This window comes from Thermobia domestica, chromosome 2 (genome assembly GCF_964235325.1).
Source record: "Thermobia domestica chromosome 2, izTheDome1.hap1.1, whole genome shotgun sequence".
NCBI lineage: Eukaryota > Metazoa > Arthropoda > Insecta > Zygentoma > Lepismatidae > Thermobia > Thermobia domestica.
The window spans coordinates 123,211,077-123,236,078 of record NC_137455.1 but is presented as its reverse complement, the minus strand read 5'-3'; the positions used below and the strand labels follow the sequence as shown (position 1 = coordinate 123,236,078).

General features: G+C 34.3%; 1 protein-coding gene across 1 annotated transcript in view; it reads right to left on the bottom strand.

Moving 5' to 3' along the window:
- Positions 1 to 15,809, bottom strand: part of LOC145675263 (acidic mammalian chitinase-like) — a 354,567-nt gene extending 338,758 nt beyond the window's left edge. The window contains exon 1 of the mRNA XM_081745651.1: positions 15,689 to 15,809. The gene's annotated coding sequence lies outside the window, so the exon portion shown is untranslated. The remainder of the gene's footprint in view (positions 1 to 15,688) is intronic.
- Between the last annotated feature and the right edge of the window lie 9,193 nt (positions 15,810 to 25,002).

The following is a 25,002-nucleotide window of genomic DNA, read 5'->3' as shown; positions in this document are numbered from 1 at the left end:
TTATAAGTGATACGTATAATAATAATAATAATAATCATAATGAAATCAAATTCTTGAAATGAATGTTAAAATAAAAATTAGTATTTGAAATTATTATTATTATACAACATTGTCTTAAGTATGATAGGACTTTTTTAATTTTAAAAAAAAATAATTAATATTAAAATTTTAAAAAACAAAAGTCCTATCATAATAATAATAATAATATTGAATTCACATACTTGATTTAATTTACGAAAGAATAACTGATTAAGTATTTGAATTCATTATTATTATTATGTAGTTATATGAATACATCATTGAATTAAAAATCAGTTTTAGAATCTTTTTTTTTAAATTCTTTAATTCAATGACTTAAAAATATGTTTTATGATATGTGTATTTAATTACATAGCTGATCATAAAACATATTTATTTATTAGGAAACGGAGAAAATAAGAAATAAAACATTTGTTTTCAAAGAGAAAAAATAATACAAAGTGTTTATTGTTGATGAAAATATTTACACAATTAAAACGACGGTAAGTATAGTACATTTTAAAAAGAACGTTAGATTTTGTTTCCATTGTTCACGTGTTGATAACTTCACAACTGCCATATACTGTTCACTGATGATACTACTGCTGTTGATGTTGGTGATGAAACGTAGATAGAAGTCAATGTGTACATTGAAGATGATGTCCATACACACGATGACGATCTTTTACTCTCTGAAATGAAAAAAATTGAAAAACAAACTTAAAATTTATTTTATCTATAATCATGAACAAATAATAATACATACAAACACATTATAATAAAGAAGAAGAAGAAAAGGCTACCTGCAATAATATGAAAAGAAAGTAATCAAAACAAACGAAGAAGAAGAATGAAGACATGGTTACCTGTAAAAGTAAATACATCAAACGACGATCATTTTTTTCTGGAGTTGATGAGAAAGTGTAATGAAATTCATTTAAGGACTTTCCTTTAGCTTTGAAGCATAGAAAAAGATATGAATAATGTCCACATAGGGATGATTTTACACTTTGAATTTGTTTATTATTAAATGTATAAGAAGTGGAATTTCTACGTAGAAATTGAATATGATGCATTACATATGGAGGAAATCCAAATGTATCGAAGTAGTGGGCACGGCCATCAGTATGAATATATACGGAAATCCAGTGTGTGCCAAGTTTGTTCGAGGGATCTGTATTTATGATGATAGCTGCAGGTAGTGGAACATGTGCTGGTAATTCATTGGCTGCATATACGCCAACGAAATGATTGTGAAATAAAGAATTTGTTTGCAAAGCATTCAATAAATCTAGTGTAGAGGACATCATGTATAAAAATGCAGACATGTACATATATGATATGATATTTAAATAACGTACCTTTAAAAATCCATGATGATGTTCCTCTGATGATCCACTTCTAAGAGAGATTGGAATTCTCCATACACAATGCAGGAGATAGGTGCTGGTAGAGGCTTCGTAAAATGAACTTCCAGACGAACACACCCATGACGTATAAGATTCCAATGCTGCACAGCGCTGGCTTCTCCATCTTGAGTAATGTCGAAAACAAAGATAGTGTATCCTTGAGGAAAGTCAAGGCGAGGAATATTGTTGCCATGATTGGAAAAGTGAATGCCTGATCCACAGAATAAGGTATGATATGAGGAAACATAGAGGTTGTTTTCGAAAATTGGTTGTAATGGTTTTGAAGGTACAGGTTTTCCATCAATGTATAGAGAGAAGAAATTGATGTCAAAATGTTTGAAATGAAATGGATTTGAAGTTATTGTTCCTGTATAGGCATCATTTTGTGTAAACGCCACAATCACTCGAGTTGGTAATACTCCCATAAATAAATTATCAATTGTTTTTGATTGAAGATCCTTTGGAATGACGAATGACTTCATTTGCACTCTTGTGAGAGGATATTTGGCTGTTGTTGATTGTAGAAGCTTGTTATGTGCTAGTTTTATTGTAGGACTAACATTAATCTTTTTAATATGTAAAGCAGCGTCTAAAATGTTCACTTTAGCCTCAACAGACGCATCACTAGCGATGAGACAAAAGTTTGGCTTTGCAGGAATTAACTTGAGACGTAATTCTACTCCTTGGATTAAAAATTTATCTTGATTAAAAATATCACAATGAAGATGTCCAAGCATGTCGAATTTTGCACTTTTTTTTGTTAATTCATAACGTTGTTGAAATCCTTTATTACCACTAGATGTTGCATCCATATGTCCAGCAGTATCTTGAAACCAGAATGCACATTGAAGATGAGTATTTTTAGCACAATCATCATAATTTAACAGTTTTTCAATGTATGATCGATATGGATGATTATGAGATGGAAATGAAATCAGTTTGTTATTTAAATACACTTCCACTTCACTGAACATAGAATTTAAAAAGTCATTAATAGGAGCCACAGCTTTATCACTTTCACCAAATGCTGATCCATCAGGCTTAACGATTTGAGCTTCAATGTAAAGAAGAGTATGTGGTAGATCTATGTATTCATCACTTGTTCCTGGGATGACAAACTCTATAGGAGCATTATCAGCTAGTGAACTGATTGGTTTGTATGTAACAACATGATTATCCAATATACTGGTTTGCGTTGGTTTTGTAGAAAAAATATCTAGTTCACTTTTTACACACTCGCAGGATTGATGATGTAAGAAAGCCATAATGGTGATGATTTAATCAAAGATATCGTGTGATAACTTCCTCTTCTTATAAGACTGATTTTTCTTTGTTTTCTGTGTACGTTTCCTCTTGCCCTTCTCCTTCTTCTTCTTGCGCTTGATGATGTGTAATGGTGAAGGGTTAAAGATGGAATGATGTGTAATTCTTCTTTTCCTTCGTTGATATCCAGATCCTAGCATAGATTTCAGTTTATTTTTTGCTTTGTCTTGCAAGACGGATCTCGCTTCACCCATTCGTTGATGAAAGGATTCGTTAATAGGTTGATTGTCGATGATGACATCAGTAATAACGTTTGCTCCAGATTTTAATAATTCCTTTCCTACTGTTTTAGCTCCTTGTTTTACTAGTGGCATGACAGAACGAAATAATCCTCCAAGGAAACTTCCAATACCATGTCCAACTTGATAAGGGGAGCCAACATAAACGTTTCCAGTTCCAGAAAGAGCTTGTTTTTGATAATATTGTAAATATGGATTATTCATATTTGTCGATGTTGACGCACTGGTCGAAAATGTAGTTTAACGCATACAGTTCCGAAAGTGAATGCCAGTGGAGAGCCTGTACTATCTCTTATATCTATTTTGATGTGTTCAAAATGCATCTTCTCTATAGGCACATAATGTGGAGGATTAAAAATTTCTATAACACTACTTCCAAATGTATGATTCACAGGATTCATATTTATGATACGTAATAATGGTGCTACTGTATCTCCAACAAATACAGATTGAATTATATCACAATACACATACATTGTAGATGGAAGTCCTAAACGTAAATTTGGAATGCTTTGGCCTTGTTGCATATCCTTTAAATCAACGCTTGGATCAAACCCCAACATCGCACTAACACTTGGTGATAATGCAACGTCTACATCTATGTCTTTATGAAGACGTCGTATAAAACAGGTATTACTCTCACGAGTATAAGAAATATGTAAATTTGTGAATCTGTTGTACGTATTTATTATCTTTATCAGTTCTGATATGTCAGTGTAATAACGTACAGGAATAGTTATAAATTTCCATTCATCACTTTTTGCAGGTTTGTAAAAAATTTTATTATTTTCGTCATTAATATTTAATATTGAATGAGGATAATGAATTTCAACAATAGCCACTTCCCACTTTTCATGGAATTCCATTCTTTGATGAAGTTTCGTAGTGTATGATGTTAAGGTGTTGTCAGGAAAATATTCCATAGAACTATTACTGGGAAGCGTAACGTAAAAATCTCCATCAGGTTCCATTGTACTTCTCGATCTTCTTTACGGATGATGCAGGTATCCAGGAATCGAAAGAAGAAGGATATCCTTTCCAATGAACAAGATATTCTTTTCTGCTGCCTTTTCTTCTTGTACGTATGATTTTATCTATGTAAAATGTCTTTGATAACGTCACAGGTTGTAATTCCTCTCTGTAAAATAATCCATCCAGTGGTTCCTTGTTTAAATCTTCAATTTCATAAACAGGTGGATCTCTTGGTATTATCTTCTTCACTTTAAATATTTCCCAAGTCCAATTTTGCATATATCCTTTATCAAATGTACGTTTAGTTTTACTAATTCGTACTGTATCACCAATCTTAAGATGTTTTGAGAAATTTGGATTCTTCTTCTTCTTCTTCTTTATTTTATTATCATATTGATTATGCCATACTTGTAATAGGTTATTTTGAGAAACATTTGCAGGTGACATCTTTATACTTGAATGATAACCTTCATTGTATGATTTCACAAGAAGAGGTAATACATTTAAATAATTATACGTTTGATACTTTGTAAAATACTTCCACATTTTTTCTTTTAGAGTTCTGTTAAAACGTTCTACAATACTAGCTTTTATATCAGGATTTTTAGTTGTAATATGTTTTATTTTGTTGTGCACTAAGTACTTCTGTATTGTTTTATTAGTAAACTCACTCCCTTTATCTGTTCGGAATGTAATTGGTTTTCTGTCTTTGAACACAATTTGCAATGCTTTTAAGACATCATTTGTACTTTTAGATTTTAATGGCACAGCCCATGCATATCGACTGAACACATCTATCACTGTCAGAATATAACGATATCCATCATTAAATTTATGAAGAGATTGAAGATCATTAATATCACTTTCCCACTCATCATCAATGTTATTCACTACATAGAAATCTCTTTTAAAACGACGACGTACAGGTTTGTGTAACGTATATGTTGTTTGTTGCAGTAACCATCTTCTTATACAATGTATAGGAATTTTCTTCTTTGTAGCTATCCACAATTTTTTAACAGTTGAAAATGAGGCAGGATGTGAAGGGTTGTAGTAAATCTTGCTTAACTGTTTGTTTACGGTTTCCACCTTGACCATACTGGACGTTTACAGGCACGTTTCCTTTTCCTTATAGGAGATATTACTTTTTCCTTTTCTTCTTCTTCTTCTTCTGCTTCTTCGTCGTCTTCTGGAAACGATTTCAGAGGTACTTTTTCCCTTGACGATGATGCTGTTGGTGATGCTTTAGTTCGTCGTAAAATATATGACAAACGTTTTGGATTTCCAATAAGTTCTTGAGGTGTGTTATTAGAAGATAAATAATTACAAAATTTCTCCCATCCCGGTGGATTTGTGTGTTTCCGGGGTCGCGACACATCAGAAATTAAATCTACAATGTGAGATCCTTCTAGTTTATCACCTCTGATGTAAACAGTTCCTTTATTATCCCACGTGATATTATCATCATGTTTCATTCTATGTAGTAGTAATTCAGCTCTTTTACGAAACATTTTGGGTATAGATAATAATATTTCTTCTTCTACTTCAGGCTTCTCTGATTTAGTTGACGTAATTGAAAGTGTCACAGGTTCTTCTTGTTTTCGTATTAAATGTAAATATTTTTGAAGAATATTGTTATACTGATTCCACTTTTCTTCATCACTAAGCGATGATAACTGTAAAATCTCTTGCATTTCTTGATCCAAATTAGATTCACGTTTCTCCAGGGCTGATGATGATGATGATGTTGGTGTTTGTATACGATTCAGAACTTCAGGTGGAACTAAAATCATCTTCTTTGCGTGTTCCATTGTACTAACGGAATAGTAAACTTGATAATGCACCAGTTAAAATAGGAGCTAATAATGCCGGTAGGAATCCACCCTGCTGCTGTACTAATAAATGCTTCTTCTTCTTTTGGATGGAGTTTCCTTTCTTCACAAGATATCGAAGCGTCCTCTTGTATCGCTTTAATCTTGCTTTCTGTGTCTTTGTAAGAGGTACATTCCCTTTTAATACATTATAACAACATTCACAAATACTTCGAATCACTGAAGAGTCTGCATTGGCCAGTATAGCTTTACGTAATTTAGGATTTGCTTTGCTCAGCGTACGAAGAAGATCTCCGTGTTTTACTCTTGGAGACATATTGTCAGAATGAAGAAACACAGTTTAAAACAATCATTATAAACACATCTTCTTCTTCTTCTATTTCGATGGAACATAAACGTAATGATAAATATCATCAGGAAAGATATTTGTTTGAAAACGAAGTTCATCTGGCGTATCCTGTTTTAAATCAATAAAGAAATATCCATATGGTAACTTTGTTGCGTCGTTGAAACTTTCTTGAAGAAATTTTGGATTCTCAGGAGTTAATTGATAACTCAAATGTTTAATTTGTGATTTATCTCTTGGATTTTTAAATAATACGAGATAAGAACAATTCAAACTCATATCTCTGCTTCCTTTACCCTGATGAAATATGTTTTGTGTAATAAATAGTACACTAAGATTTCTATGATGAGAACCCTTTGTAAAGAAATCAACTATATTGCGGTTCACTTCACACATTTGATCATCAATAATAATAAGATGTGGTCCAGTTTCAGGTAAAAAGTCTTTTGTTCGAGGTAATCCTTCAATAAATTGTACTTTTGTCGAAATTTCTCTGTATGCATTTTGCCATTCTGCATAGTACCAATAAATATGACGAAACGATGTATTAACCATACGTGATAAATTGGACAGGAAACGTATTACAAAGGAAGTTTTTCCACATCCACTTGGTCCGGCAACAATACATGAAAAGGGATGTTTCCACGTCGTGTCCATGTTAAAGAGTATGATCATTCTTTCTTCATACGTATATTTATAAAGGGCCTTATTACATTTCTCTTCTTCTTTTGTTGTAAGTAGTGTAGCCATATGGAAGAGTATCATATGAATTTGGTATTCTACGTCGTTTAATATAATTTATCTTATAAATTTTTGTTTCGGGCATGCTGACGATAGTATGGTCTTTCCTGCGGCAAATTTTTTTCTCATTGGTAATTTTTACTTCAGTAGGACGAGATTCTTCCTCTTCTTCTGCATCCTCTTCATTATCTACTATCATTTTCTTCATTACATCAAAATTTAGGTGTTTTGAAGATTCATAGTTTAATGAAAAGCCTCGTATCTTGCATACTTGAAACTCCTTCTTCGTGCTGGGATCAAAAATACGTAAGCTGTAATTCTTCGGGCCCGCCGATACATATTCTGAAATATAGGCTTCTTTACCATATTCGAGGACTTCATTTGTTAAATCGCCTAAAAAGTCACCAGTTGGAATTGTACTTTCATCAGGTTTTTGCGTATAAATGACGGAATCAGTATCAAAATATAATACTCTTTCTTGTAGTTGATCTAAATATTTGTACAATTCTAATCTTGCTTGTGCTGTTGTGTATGCGGCTATGACAACATTTACTGTTGGTAATGAAACAGGAACGTCATCGGTGTATTGCCAATATACATATAACATGTCATCATTTACTGGAAATATTTGATGAACATCTATATCATGAGATGATAATTTCTCATATAAATCCTTGGGTTCATTAATAATGCTGACATGACCCATGTTCTCACGTTGACCAAATTTTCCCCAAAATGAATTTAGCATTAATTTAGCTAAACTTCTAAGTGCTGGATTATGTTTAATTTTGTTCTCATCTAGACGTATTCCTTCCTTTTCATAAAATTGCTGAATGTACTTCTTCTTTAATTCATCTGTTTCACACCATGATGGCCAGCCACTAGCTTCTGTTTTTGCTTTCAGGAAGGTGTTTATGTATTCTGCAAATAAGCCGCCACTTTTTGTTTTTTCATCATATTGAACAACGTCATATGCCCATATTTCATGAATATCTATTATTTTATATCCTTTTTCTAATGCCTTTCTTACTTCATCTGCTACCCATGTTCCATGTAGAACTCGGTCTTCATCGTTGTGATTACAAGGTGCTTGGTTTAATTCATCACAACATGTACGGCAGAGTGGAAACATCAATCTATCATTTGATTTATAAGGGAGGACAGGATGAAACAGTTGTTTTGGAGGCAAAATACTGAGCTTAACTAATCCTTCTACTTCTTCAATGGTGGGAATATTTGAATCTCCAGGCAGGTAGATAGTAGGATGACGAATTGGAAACTTCTTAGTCTTAGAGATAAATGGGTACAATGAAATAACATCTTTGTATTTTATGGTTTCTCCTTCAGATTCTTGTGCTTTATGATACAAACGTATGGCATTCACACGTCCTCCATAAAAAGCATCACGAGGATTTAATGGTGTTTTCTTTGTATACGGATGATTACTAACATACTTCTTCATCTCTTCATTTCCTGCCAATTGTTTTTTAAATTCACAACCCCATATTTCATGCACTTCACAGCCAAAATCTTTTAATTTTTGGATTTTCTTCTTTGTTGCTTCATATCGAAATTCCATGGTATCTGTAGCATTATTATAGATGGGTTTATCTCTGTCGTTAGGGTAGCAGTAGATACAACCATGTGTGAAATCGCCTTCATACTCCCAGACGTGTATTTTTCCTGTGTTGGGATCTGTCCATACACCATCTACTTTCATTGATGCTATTCGTTTTTCCTTACTACGTGCAGCATTGGTAATTTGGATGTTTCTTGTTTTTTCTTCCCAAGCTATCCATTGTACTGCTTCAACTGATTGTACATCTCTCCATCGATATCCGTTCTTTGGTATGATACCAATTGTATTTTCCTTTAAGAAATTTCTACGATATACCAAATTACATGCACTGGCAATTGTAATACATTCAAGTAAGGGATTGACATTAGTTTCAGATTCAAATGTATTCATAAAGGAAATACAGGCTTGACGTAATACTTCGACATCCTGTACACAATACTTGAGGAGTTCTTCTTTCATTTTAAAGGTGTCGTTTTGATGTTCGGTATACCATTCGAGAAACTTGCGTCTTTCGCCTACTTTCATAGTATCTGCTCCATAATATTTAATGTCTGGAAGCGGCCCTTCATAGGTTTGGTTCTCACGTCGATTAAAGAAGTGTGGGAAATATCCTTTGCACGATTGAAGCCCAAATGCACCACTTAATTTACTTAAGGGCATAGGAAGAAAGCTTAGTGAATCGATGAAGGTTACGTTTCCTATTTTAAGAGAGAGAATTTTTGCTCCATTCATGATTACTTCTGGAGTCCAATTCATCTTCTCAACCATGGTCTTAATGATGAAATGTGCGTCATATCCCTTTGAATTATGGGCAACACAGGCTATTGATTTAATGTTTGGTCGACGTTGTTGAAGATGTTTTAGAAAATCTTCTATTACATTTTCTCCGTCAAAAATATTTTCTCGCTTTCCACAAATGACACAATCATTCTTGATGTTGTTATCTTCATAACACTGGTAACATACATGTTGACTAACCAAGACATTAGGTATGTGTTCATATATGTTTGCGTCCTCTTCTTCTATTTTCGTATCTTGTGTGCATTCAATATCATAAAACAGAATCATAGCTTTCTTCTCCACAATGATTTTTTCATTGGCTTTTTTCGATTTTCTTCTTTCATTCACTCTCATGTAACATTCATGATTGGGTGGTACTATATCATAGCAAATGTTGCAATAAGTTTCTCCACATACGTGAGAACCTTTCTCTTTCACTACATAAATTTTCAAACACTGGGCACAACATTTCACAATGGAACATAAAGGCTTTCCATTTTGATATGGCGCTGACTTGTGATAATCATAGCATGACTGGCCATAAAATTCTCGATTACAATCATTGCAATTAATATGGGTTTCTTTAAAGTCACATGGTGGCTTCTGATGACAACGAAAACATACAGCTGCACATTGTTTCAAATGATCATGTTTATTTTGATATTTCTTATGACAGCTTTCGCAATAAAAATTACAGCTAAAACATGCTGTCAAGCTTTCAATGACGTTGTAGTGATTATTTATGAACAGTAAATTTAAAGCAGTTCTCTCGTTATCACTTGGTGGAGCTTCAAACATAACATCACTTCCTGAAAAGCCCCTATACACTGTGATTTTATAATCCTTTAAATATTCCTGAAATTTACGAATTTCAGGAATTCCACCACCATGACTGAGATCTACATCGGCAGCTTCACACAGATCTTCTGCTTCTTTTTCTATTATATATTTACTTTGATTTTTTACATATCTATTATATTCAGTTTGATTTCTTCCCTTGTATTTTTTCAGTCCTATGGCAACGACGATTGCATGTGCTAAACATCTTGTGCCTTTATTCTTAATTGTGATAATACCACGTTTTGCCTTTACATATTCTTCAGTATTCAAAATATGTTGTTTCAAAGGACCTTGTCCTCTTGGCATACGTACATGATGAAAATTCACGATGCAATCTTCATTTATAAGAAAAGCCGCATTACTTTGCAGTACTTTCTCATAGCTTGTCCATAGAACTTCTGCTGAAAGATTTCTTGCTTCTCTGAATGACAACCAAAATGGTCGATGTCCTTCTCTCTCGTTTGTGATTGTTATTCCTACGTAATCATGCTGGTCCACATTACGTAGTAAATAATCTATTAGTGCCCGTAGACTTGCTTCAATTGCCGTAAAAGGGTTTTCATCTGCACGCACGGGGGCTAGACGGAATCGTAGCATTCTACCCTCCATATTGTATCTTCTGTATTGTCTTCTTCGTTCTTCTATTATATGAAATCTATTGTGTCCATCATTACGGTTGTTATTTCCGAATCCTACTTGTATATTTGAATTTCGTTGTGCTTGAAATACGGCTAGCAAATCGTCCATTCTTTTTTCTATGTCGTCTAAATCGACTTCCATTTCTTCCTGTTCTGCACTAGCCTCTGCTAATATTTCCATAATTGAGGGATATATTACTTCTTCTTCTTCTTTTCTGGGATCGGGAAACAAATTGTTAATCCAATTTTCTAGTTCATTCGTGTAAAACTTATCATCTTCTTCTTCTATCTTCATCTCTTCCTTATTGTAATCCTCTCCTATTATTTGGGAAAACGTGAGATTTAGCAGCTCTTCTTCATTTCTCCTTTCTTCGACGTCTTCTTCTGTTCCTTCTTGTAACCACTTTATAATTTCTTTAATACGGCCTGATGCTTCTTCTGTTATTGTTCTATTGCTAGCACTGTTCAATAATTGTAATAGTTCTTCTTCATCATATTCTTCTTTTTCTACTGGAATTTGAATTTCATTAGTTTCTCTTTCTTCTTCTTCTTCTTCTTCTGTTGCTGATGCTGTTGCTGTTGCTGCTTCTTCTATTCTTTCTTCTCCGTCTTCTTCTTCTTGCATTTTTTCATGATGATCTATTTCCATTTCTTCTTCTTTTGCGTCTTCTTGTTCTTCTTCTTCTTCTTCTTCTTCTATCCCGATTATGGCATTTATTTCACTTAAAAGAACTTGCGTTTCGTTATTTACGCCCACTACCTCTTCTTCTTCTTCTTCCATGTCATTAATGAAGACCGTAATCTCCTTCAGTAAATCTTGCGTACTCTCTTTTGCCATTTTTCTTCCTCAGATGTATATATACGTAATGCAATATGTGTAAACGGTATATGAATATGATATATAATAGGATATATAAATCTTATTTAAATGGAATATATATATATATATATATATATATATGTATATAAATATTTTGAAAGGATATATAAGCGTTTAAAAGAATATACGAGTAAGTAAAATGTGATATATAAGTAATTAAAAAGGAATAATAATAATAATATCAACAGGAATAGGGAAAAGGATTACACTTATCTTTATTTGTATGCAACCTAAAATAAAAAAGAAATGAATTTTGTTACTTATAAATCAATATATATTAGATATATAAATATATACTATATAAGACAGAACTTTATGATGTCAATGAAATAATCTCTCATCATACCTTTTAAATATTTTTAACTTTTCTTCCTATTCCATGGGATGAGGCGTGAAACAAATGTATGTTCACAATCTCTTTCAAATGTATTGACTAATGAAGATATGTAGATTACATGGTCTTTTATACTTATTCTGTTTTAGAATTTTATCGTTAATTTTAGTGAACGCGAAATCCGTATTTCCTCCTCCTCCTCTCTACACGTCTTTCTTTTATACTGTCATTAATTTTAGCGACCACAAATTCAATGCTATCTTCTTTACAACTTAACGAAAAGATGCTATTGACTTTCCAAGGAAAACCGTTCCTACATGTGTCTTATTCATATGCTCCCCTTAACGTGTGAATGAGGGAGGGAAGACATTTTAAACTAAAAGATTTCATCTCTTTTTTTTCTTACGTGATACAGCGTTCATCTTTAGTGCACGGGAAGTCACAGATTGGAATCCTGTCACGATATGGAATCAACACTAGGAAAACTATGGAATCGATACTAATATTGTTTATTTTATATTATTTTTACGTGTAAGAATACCACCCCCGGGAGCCCACAACTTTTTACCCCTTAGATGTCATGTTACTGATTTCAAAGTGTCTTTATTGAATACAACACCTTCGAAAACTATAGAATCGATACTAATGTTGTTTATTTTACGTGTATGAATATCACCCCCGGGAGCTCAACACTTTTTACCCCTTAGATGTCACGTTACTGTTTTCAAAGTGTCTTTATTGAATACAACATCTTCGAAAACTATGGAATCGAAACTAATACTGTTTATTTTAAAATATTTTACGTGTATGAATATCACCCCCCGTGAGCTCATCACTTTTTTACCCCTTAGATGTCATGTTACTATTTTCAAAGTGTCTTTATTGAATACAACACCTTCGAAAACTATGGAATCGGTACTAATATTGTTTATTTTAAAATATTTTACATGTATGAATATTACCCCCCAGGGAGACCCCGTGAGCTCACCACTTTTTTTTACCCCTTAGATGGCATATTACTATTTTCAAAGTGTCTTTATTGAATACAGCACCTTCGAAAACTATGGAATCGGTACTAATATTGTTTATTTTAAAATATTTTACGTGTATGAATATTACCCCCAGGGAGCCCCTCGACAAGTGAACTTTATGTTAGATAATATTATTACATGAGTACTGTACTTTGAACTAAGGGGACTCGGTGAATCAATGGTAAAGCGTTCACTTGTGATGCGATAGGGGGCCTTGGTGATTTAGTGTCCACGTCTCATATAGCCTCGATGCTGAAAGGGACGCTATGACAATATAGATGAAAGAATTTTTACAAGTACTAGGGGGCCTCGGTGAATCAATGGTAAAGCGTTCACTTGTGATGCGATAGGGGGCCTTGGTGATTTAGTGTCCACGTCTCATATAGCCTCGCTGCTGAAAGGGACGCTATGACAATATAGATGAAAGTATTTTACAAGTACTTATTGTCTTTTCGAGTGCAAAATAATACGCGTTCAATACTACACAGAGGCTTGTAGTATTTGAGCCTCGTCGCCCAAAGCTTGGACCTCTCCCAACAAAAAATTTCTTAATGCACGCCTGTGTACATAGCTAGTATACGAATTCTATGACGGGAATCTGAGCATTTTAGAAGAAATGATGATAATAATAGGGAATATTTTAACTACTTTCGTCCTTTTAAAGTAATATCACATACAGCTTAGCCTATAATATGGAGAAAACTGTATAAAGTTCAACTTCCTAGATCAACTTAAAGAAATGGAGAAATGTTCTCTTATTTGAGAATAGACAATTGTTTTAACTTGAAGATTTGTGCCCCATGATGAAATCGTGGGGTGCTGTGGCTCAGTGGTAAAGCGTTCACCTTCTGTGATTGGGGTCCCTGGTTCGATCCTAACTCTTGCCGTGTGAACTTTGTGGTGCATATAGCCTCGCTGCTGAACGGAACGTTAAACTCAAAAATCAATCAACATCATGTGTACATAGGTAACGGCATCCGAGATGTATAAGCATCACTAGTTTTGTCAAGTTTTAGATCTCAAACACTGTTTTAATATTACCTAAAACACACACACACACACATACATATCTTCGCTTCGTGTTGTCTGAAACCATGACCTAAGATAATGTTGACGCGACAGCTGGAGAATAACATTGAAATACAAAACATGTTCTGTTATCTTATTTTTCTGCTCTTTGCAAGTAGACATTGCAGATACAGAAACTCTCTCTCAGTTCGTTGACTTATGTATGTGTGTATTTAACGTTAGATTTCACTCTTATTAACATTAGAAAATTATGAAATTAACTTCAGTGCCTCAGTGATAGAGTGTTCACCGCTAATGCATGAGGTCCCCGTGTTCAATACAGAAACTCTCTCTCAGTTCGTTGACTTATGTATGTGTATTTAACGTTAGATTTCACTCTTATTAACATTAGAAAATTATGAAATTAACTTGAGTGACTCAGTGGTAGAGTGTTTACCTCTGGTGCATGAGGGCCCGTGTTCAAATCACGTCTTTTTTTTTCTATATACTTGTCATTAATTTTAGTGACCACAAATCCCCTGCTTCCTTTACAACTTAACGAAAAGATGCTATTGACTGTCCCCGGAAAACCGTCCTTATCATTTCATTTTTACGTTCCAGAGGGCACGGTGGGCTCAGTGGTAGAGCGTTCACCTCAAGTGCTTGGGTCCCTGATTCGATCCCAGTTCGTGCCCTATGAACTTTGTGGTGGACAAACATCGTATGCGTGGATTTCCCTTCGGAGTTCACAAGTTTCCTTCCACTTTCTTCATTACATCATTTCATTCATTTTTTCATTATCACCTCTCCTTCATTAGCCTAGTAGACGTAACCGTAGGACGTAAAACTCTGTGGACAAACACCGTGTACGTGAATTTAATGCAACATTTCATTCATTCATTTCTCATTACCATCGTCCCGGCTGGAGCTCATGTGATTCGGATTCCACGTTAATCAGTAGGTCCACGTCTCATATAGCCTCGCTGCTGAAAGGGGCGCTAAACTAAAATCAACTCAACTCATCAACTCATCATCACCTCCTGCATTAGCATAGCCGACATAACTGTAAGACGTAAAACTTAGTGGTTCAGATTCCACGATAATCAGTAGGTCCACGTCTCATATAGCCTTGCTGTTGAAAGGGACGCTGAACTAAAATCAACTCAACTCATTACCATCGCCTCCATTAGCATAGCCGACATAGAAAGACAGACAGACCTTGTTGGCTTTATTGTTGGACGTAAAACTCTTCATTGTTTAAAAGATTTCATTTACAGACAGAAAGACAGACGTATACATCATATTATCAAAATTAAAATACCAAGTCTACAGACACTTCTTGCGTCAATTGCAATGCGAACCAGAAAACATTCAAGAATTCCATCTTATCATTTTTCTTAGAAGCCTCATAGAAGTTCACTTATCTGTTTTTAACTAGGGCAGTCTTGTTATCTCATTGTAGTACGTATCATCAAAACATTTGAGAATAGCATCTTATCTGTTGCTCTTGAAACTAAACCATTTTAAGATGTAGTTCAATGTACTAACAAAACAGAGGAAGAAAGAGACTAACAAAACAGACATTCACATATGTGTCTGTGTGTTTTTTTTAATGTTAGAACATGAACGGAACTTTGAATAAATACACTTGTTCTTTCAACTGCCTTTATAACTAAATGAAGAAAGAACATATATATATATATATATATTTTACTTACCTATTTTAATAAGAACGAGCGGTATCACAAAACACACATACACTTCAGTTTTAGGTTGAAAACACAATCAATTGATAGGATTTATTCGTAAGAACTTAAAGCACAAAACACTCACTACAGTTTAAGCTGAAAACACAATCAATTGGCAGGTTTCAATCGTGGTAACTCAAAGGACTCTGATGAAGATCCGGTAGACGTTCAAGAGTCTTTACGGGAGGGGGCGGGGCTTGGGAATTCAAATTAGCTAACCAATACAAGACGACTAGAAAAGGCATGTTTTTTCATGAACCTATAGCTGATGGTAACCCTAAAAGGCATGTTTCATCTTGTTTCTAGCAACATGATGTTCTCAAAGGCTATGAACATAACAACTAAACAGGAAGTGATATCGATTTACTTATCATAGCAGACATCGTCATGTGAATATTCATATAACATACTTCACACCCTACGTTTTAAACAATATGATATGCTATGAGAAGTTTCCATTATTAGAATTTGCTCAATCATTGGAATCCATTCGCAGGAGGTCTGGGGAAAGGAGTGTATAGGTATGTGTTTCGTTATGAGACTTATATCAGGTTTCATGTCTCACGTCTTTAAAAAATTGTGAAATACAATATTTACCTTAGCAACTAAGCCAATTTCGTGAGAAGCTTTGATCATTTGACTATCACGTCTTCTACAGACACTTTGTGGGAATAGGGCCAAGGGGCTAATCAACACGATTTTGCATGAGTATGTGTTTCGTTATGAGACTCATATAGTGTGTCTCATCTCACGCTTTAAAAAAAAAAAAACCTTACATTTAATATTTACCTTAGCAACTAAGACCAATTTCATACAATCTGCTGAGAAGCTTCGATCATTTGAATATCATGTTTTCAGTTCATAATCTACAGTCATCTCGTGGGAATAGGATCAAGGGGCTAAATCGCTTATACTCTTTGGCTTTCCAGGAGGAGTAGGGGGTAACGGGGTTCAAATAAACCAAAATTTTCCCACGCGCTTCTGTACTACCCGTAAAAGGCTATGAACATAGCAACTAAAGGCTTGTCGAAACTTGCCTCCCAATTCCAGGAAATGACATCAATTTCTAGGAAAACAAGATAATTTTTTGCTGACTCGGCCATCTATCGGCACCCACTTCTACTACCCCTTAGTGTTTTCCAGTTGAGTTTTAGGTCTCTGCATTAACACAGTGGGGGTCAAGAGGGGCTCAATTAAAAAAAAAGAAATATTTTCAAAGAAAAATTCCGATTTCTCTCAATATTTCCTGCCTCAGAGACATGATAAGGAGATGTGAATGGTACCATTTGAAAGGTTGCTCTGTTGTAAAAAGAAAACGAGGTATGAACCATGATCCTATGATAAATAGGGATGATGCTGTAGCCGCTTGACTGAAAGTCTCTAATTTACCTTAAAAAGCCGGGATCTACAAGGGTTAAGCATTTCATACTGCTTCAATATCATCATCATCATCAATATAATGTTATGTTTCTTTAAATCTTCATTTTTTGTGTATTGGTATATCCTTTGGCAATTGATCTTAATTTCAATTTTTGTTTCTGATTGTATCTTCAACAAAGAAGAGATCACCTGATAAATATCTGGACCAAGTGAATAGAATTATTAATTCTAATGTTTGTGAAATGTTTCCGCTCTATTTTCGTTCGAGGAGCTACTGAGGGTTCTGAAGCCCATATTCTAGGTGAAAACCTAAATAAAAAGCAAACATTTATGATGACATTCTTAATGTTAATAATAATAATAATAATAATAATAATAATAATAATAATAATAATAATAATAATAATAATAATAATAATAATAATAATAATATAGTATACATACTTCCCACTACTAGCCAAGTTTTATGGAAAAATTGAAAATTGAAAAAGTGAATAATTTTCTCCATTGTCGTAAAGTTTTGCTTTGGTAAATTTATTAAGGTCTGTCGTTAACGTCTGGTCATATAATAGGATACTTGTTACAATAATATGTGCGATACAATAAACTTAAATTACAATATTATTAGTATAATACAACGATGTAAGTAAACTACTTCCTCATACTAATTACACTGCATTCCAATATAATCCTTGCAAAATTACACGATTTACTTATTAATAATATTGAATCTGTCAATATATAACTTAAATAACCTTCCTAAATCTAGTTAGAATATATAATTAGAAACAGTATGATGTAGCTACCTGGTAGTTTTATTACATACACTATGACCATGGACAGTAAATGCTATCATTGTTTGTACCTAATGTTACTCCCACAAGTTAGGACGGTAATCTTAGCTTCTTCATTTATAAATAATAACTTTTCTCCATAACTCCCGTCCCCCAAGCTGTAGTGCTGAATTTGAATTTGATCAACATCAGGAGTATCACTGTTCATCTCAGCGTTCCCGAAAGCTATATATTCGACCATAATACCGGTCATTTTTGATCATTTATAAATATTCCCCCCTTCTTCTTCCCCTAAGTTGCACCGACAAAGTGATATGAAAAAAAAATATGTCAGGTCTGAACCTCATATATGCTGAAAATTTGATCGAGATCTATCGAATGGTTCAAGAGTTAAGTTTGGTCGGGCGGTTCAAAAGATTAAGAGTCACATACATAGTCACTTTCAATTTTATAATATAGACTAGCATCAATTACCTGCTTCGCTGGGTTAAATTAAGAAAAAATAGTAATATTTTCCCCTAGTCAGTCACTTTTTGCTATTACTCTTTGATATTGGTCATTTTCGATTATTTTTTATATATCCCTCTTCTCTCACCATTTGCGAGCAACGGCATCGGAAGTGTCACTGTTCATCTCAGCGATACCAAAATCGAATCTATGGATTCGACGCAAATATCGGTCATTTTCAATCATTTTTAAATGTCTCTCCCCCATCCCCTCTCTTAAGTTACACCATCAAAGTGATATAACAAAAAGCGTCTCAGGTTCGAACTTCATCTAGGTTGAAAACTTGATCGAGTTTGGCCCTGTGGTTCAAGAGTTATTGGGCCTTATGCAGAGTCGTTTTCAAGTCTGATTAGGGCGATACTACGGGGTTGACTAACGGTTGGTTATCAAAATTGTATTCAGAGTCTCTGATTAGGACGTAGTATTTGACGAAGTTAATCACATGTGACTAATTAATCTAGAGCAGAGACTAATCCCACGGTTTAGCTTGCGACACATTTCGTATTTCATGTTTTTTTTTTATTTTTTCAGACTACGCATGCGCTCATCTACTTTTCCGTAGTTGCCAAATTTATTTCTCTCAACCGAAGCATTGAGGTTATATAAGTTAATCATACCCAAATCAACATTTTAGTTGTACTCAAAGTTGACTATGAATACCAAAAAGTGCACCTTCCTTAGTAAAGAGCTAGTATGCCAGTAACTAGTCTGTAACTAATCCTCGATTAACGAATTCTCCCTGAATACCACCCATTAAGTTTCATTTTATTTTTATGTATCTACCCCTCCCACCCCCTTCCCTAAGTTCTAGAGTCAAAGTGGAATTATAGAAAACATTTCAGGCCTGAAAATCGTCTACGTTAAAAATTTGATCGAGATTGATAATTTGGTTCAAGAGTTACTGGAGGGGCCGCAGTGGCTCAGTGGTATAGCGTTCACCTCTGGTGCTTGGGGTCCCGGGTTCAATCCCAGCCCCCGCCAAGTGAACTTTGTGGTGGAGAAACACCGTGTGCGTGGATTTTCTTGGGGTTCTCCCGTTTCCTCCCACTTTCTTCATTCCACCATTTCATTCATTACTCATCACCGTCTCCTTTAGCCTAACCGGCATAACCGTGGGACGTAAAACTCAAAGATTTCATTTCAAGAGTTACTGGGCCGTATGCAAAGTTATTTTGACGCGCGATTAGTGCCATACTAATGAGTTCGACTAACATAAGGGTTGGAAAATAAGTGCTGCAATAAGTACACACATGTCAAGGTGAAAATGTTTTAAAGAAGATAAAAATGAGACTGTATTACGTGGATGGTTTAGATTCAAATTATATAGTTTTTGCTATGATGTATTGAGTGTTTGTGTAAAAAATTGATTATATATGTGGTAATTTCAATGTCTCTCATAAGATCTGGGGAGCGAACAGAACGGACACTGCTGGTCGGAAATTTCTCAACATCCTCAATGACTCTCCTTTCCTTTTTTTTAAACAATGGTGCTCCTACTAGAGCTCAGAAAGATTCTCTCAGTGCTCCAGACTTAACCCTTGCCTATCACGCCCACTATATAGAAACTGAATGGTCTACATACTTTCACACGTGTCATAGTGATAATTTTCCCATAATCTTCAGAACTCATATGTGACAACTAACGTCTAGTACGGACCAAAGTAACAATCTAACCTTCCGATCTAAATTACGGCATGTTTCACAAAATATTAATTGGTCTGAATATCAAAAAATAATTCAAGACAACCTTCATAATCTCAGGAACGATTCGGACATCTTTACAATCATCAAACAGTCGGCATCTCAGTCAACACCAAAAAATCACCTTCGCAGAAGATCTACGTCAAGTAAGAACACCAATATACAGCAATACTCTCCTAAACCTATATGGTGGAATACAGAATGCCAGCGAAACATTAATAAATGTATTTTACTCTTCAAAAATTTTATTACTACAAAATCTCTAAACAACTTCAGACTATTCCAGGAACAGAAAGCTATCTCAAAACGTGTAATTAACAATGTGAAACGTCAACATTGGCAGAATTTCTGCAACTCCTTGTCTGAAAGAACAGCATCGTTTAAAATATGGAATTTTTGGAAGAAATTTAAAAATAATCAATCCAATGATACAATTAATATATCAATGTTTGATTCATCATGGTATGACCAGTTTCATAATAAATTAACTCCATGTACAGTAAACAATGATAGATTATTATTAACAAAATACTTATTTGGTAACACAAATACTTTACTGGACAAAAACTTCACTCTGACTGAATTAGAAATAGTAATTAATAACCTAAGGAAAAATACAACACCTGGGATTGATGGGATTTGTTTTAATCATTATAAAAACTTACTTCCCTCCGGACTCACTATATTGCTCAACTACTTTAACAATATATGGAATTCAGGCAAGATACCAGCACAGTGGAAAAAATTTTTGATAATTCCTATCCCGAAAGTAAAAGCATCTCAAAACACCAATAATTTTCGGCCAATAGCACTACAGACATGCTCATTAAAAATCTTTGAAAATTTATTATTGAATCGGCTAATTTGGTTCCTAGAACACAATCAAATTTTTCCATCAAATATTACTGGATTCAGGAAAAACTTCTCAACATATGATGCCTTATCTCTCCTTACGGCAGACATTTACAAATCCTTCTACTTAAGACAAAATATTTTAGTTGTATCACTGGATATTCAAGGAGCTTACGATAATGTGAACTTAGACTTACTACTGCAAAAGTTACATCAAATACAAATTCCTGGGAAGATGATCCGAATAATTCACAATTCATTAATTAACAGAAAAGTTTATATCAAGCTGAATAATTCTTACTCATCGCCAAGACAAACTTCTCTTGGGCTCCTTCAAGGAAGCAAACTCAGTCCAATCTTATTTAATATTTACATTTTGGACTTAATGGGAAAAAATTGGTCTCCATGTAAATTAATAAGCTTTGCGGATGATATACTAGTAACGTTACCATCTATTAACATCAAAGCAAGTATCCCAAAGTTAGAACAAAATCTAAAACAAATTAATTCTTGGATGTATCATAACGGTTTGGATCTTAACTGGAATAAAACAAAGTTCGTAATTTTTACAAGGAAGAAGTCTTCAAACCATTTTAATTTAAACATAGATAATGTAACAATTACTTCGGAAAACTCACTTAAATATCTTGGAATAATTTTAGACAAGAAATTAACCTGGGACCATCATGTACAATACTTACTGGCCGAAGCAGTGAAATACCAAAAATTACTAAGATGCTTATCATCAAAAAATGGGGTATCAATCCTATCTCCTTAAATACCATTTTAAAACAAGGATATATAGCAAAAATCTCTTACGGTAGCATCTTTATGTCACATAATCAAACACAACTCAACAAACTGGAACAAATTATTTACTCGCTGGCGAAACTAATTTTCTCACAGCCTTCCTTTTGCCCCAAAAAAGCCTTACTAACAGAACTTGGATGTAACCCAATCCACTTCATCATCATGAAGCAAGCCTACAATTTCATCTTAAATATAATGGGAAAGTCTTCTTCTCAAACAATTAAAAATCTAGATTATATCAATGACATATTGGGAAAAAGAAAAACTCCATATAAAAAGAAACAACCCTGGTTCTTTCAGGCTTTCAAGAGATTGAGACACATCAACGCTCACATTCAAAAGGTTCCGTCCATCAACTGTTTTGTCTGGGACTATCAAGTCAATTTAACACAGATTACGCCCATCCTTCCAAATTTCTTGAAGATACACCACCCAGAACTAAGAAAAGGAATCTATAAAAATATTTGGCAAACGACACTTCAGACTTTGGAAGATGGCACAACTTTAGTCTACACGGATGCTTCGAAATTCCCAAATTCTCATGTTGGAGCCGCAATATACATACCTGACAAATCAAAAATCATAAAATATAAATTGCCGAAATTTACCTCAATTTATGAAGGAGAAGCATTTGCAATTCGTCAAGCTTTTCTCTATATTCAAAGACATAATCTACCTAAAACAGCAATATGTACGGATTCATTAAGTGTACTATTAGCATTGAACTCAACTCATTGGACGAAAAATACCTCTTGGACCATACTAAATATTAAATATTTATATACAAAAATGAAGAACAATAATTTTAATATAACTTTAATATTTGGAAAAGCTCATGTTGATCTGGATCCGAATATGACCATTATTGACTTAGCTGCTAAACATGCATGTAAGGAAGGTCTTGCTTCTTATATTAAATTGGCACCACGCAACTTTAAAAATGTAATTAACCACAGTAGGAATATGCAGCATTTATGACCCTTTTTTACCTGCCCAGGTATATTACAAAATTAAACCAGAGTTGACTTCTTTTACCTGCCCCAGGTATGTTAAGGGGATTAAACCGCAATTACAGTGTTTTATGTACTTATTACGTTAGGTAACCAAGAGATTAACGTGTAATTAAGCCGGAACTTTTGTTTAAAAAGGCGACATTTCATCATATAGTATGATGTACATAGGATAATTACATTTTCAATTGAAGTAATGAGTTTCCAATTATCTTGGATTGATAAAGCGTGTTAGATGGTGCCGCTGACGCCACTAGCGTTTGGTTTTGTTGTGCCGCGCGCTTTGTATATTTTATTACGTATGTGTGACCTTTGCGCTGGCGCCATTACCGTCGCGAGTTTTCCGCCCGCCCGCTTTGTATATTTGCCGCCCGCCCGACACTTGCGCTGCACCGAACAGTAGCTTTGATAGCGCCATTATTGTTTGACCATGGTGCAAGTTTCCGCCCATTTGGTTTGTATATTCGCCGCACGGCACTTACGATGCACCGAACGTTAGCTTTTTCGCTGGCGCCATTAATGTTTGACCGTGGTGCGAGTTTTTTTTTTTTACTTTTCCACCCGTTCACTTTGTATACCTGTTACCCGGCATTTGCTCAGCAATGGACAATTATGGTATTTTCCTACCGCCTTGGTTTGCTTTAAGGACTATACGTAACGCACGTATGATATTGCAATTATGTATTGAATTGCCTTATTATTATTATTATTATTATTAGTAACGATCCTAGCATTAAATTATATAAAAATAATTTTCGTTGCCATGGACGCGTTTTGAACACACAATCCTTGCATTACTGATCCATCATCTTACCGTTTAGCTACCATTTAGCTGACGAATACAACTGTTTCTTTGGCAGTAATGAAAAGACCTGTAACGCTATCTATTTGTTATGTTTGAAAATGGCTTACTATCATAGATCCATCTAGCGGTAACAGCTTGAACTACGTGGTCATTTGTTAAGTTTGAATAAGCGAAATTTAATTTTAATGGCCATATATGATTTGATGTTATGAACTACAGAAATACACTTGCATTATTGATTGATGCCCCTTTGTTAAAAAATTGAAGAGATCATACATTCTTATTTAGAGACAGATAAGTTGAAATTTATAAACTTCCATATGATTTTGTGTATTACGTCTAGAAATGCACACGGATAGGTGTAACTTATAATTATTTCTAGATTATATGACACTGGACTTATTTTAAATTGATTACGTATTAATGAATATTATTTGAGGTACAATACTAATATTGTGGAAGGTATATGGCATTTAGTATTGTCATGTTTTATGATATTAGTAGTTAAAATTTAAATTTGGCTTTATGGACTATCGCAAGTACACTATTATGGGAAGGGGGCATAGATACTATACAGACATTTGTCTGGCCCAAGAAAAATTTATTTAGGACATAAAAATGTTTTACATTTGACCGACTGCCCCACCATGAATTCAACCCGGGACCCCTTGCATTGAAGGCAAGAACGTTAGCGAGTGTTTTCCATAGCGATTAAATTATACGTCCCGCTATAAAATATTTGAGCAGATGTCCATTTTGAAAATTGAACATTACTTTTAAATAAATGAGCCCCTTGGACTAGACTTGAACTGTATTTATTTGAGTTTAAACAAAAAGGCTATATAAGACATAGACGTATTGGAAACTTTGAGACGTAGGCTAGCGATTAAGTTTGAATTGGTTTTGAGTTTACCACCAATGCTATATGAGATGTGGACCTAGTAATTAACATGCAATATGAGCTCCCGCAGGGAATCGAATTTGGGTTTTACATTAAAGATGCATATGATTGTGAATTTAGCGCTTTTTAAACAAAGAGGCTATATAAGACATAAACCTGTTAATGGAAACTTTGAGACGTAGGCTAGCGATTAAGTTTGAATTGATTTTGGGTTTACCACCAATGCTATATAAGACGTGGACCTACTGATTGACATACAATATGAGCTCCCACAGGGAATCGAATTAGGGTTTTCACATTAAAGATGCATATGATTGTGAATTTAGCGCTTTTTGTAACACCGAGGCTATTTGAAACATAAACCTACAGCTTAATGTAGGCCTGAACCATATGACCTGCATTGTGAATTGAACTCGAATCACCCATGCCAAAAGGGTGTACGCTAATTGCTTACCAATGGAGAACTATTGAGAATATTTTAACATGGACTTACAGAGAATCACATATGTTTCCACAAGGTGTAC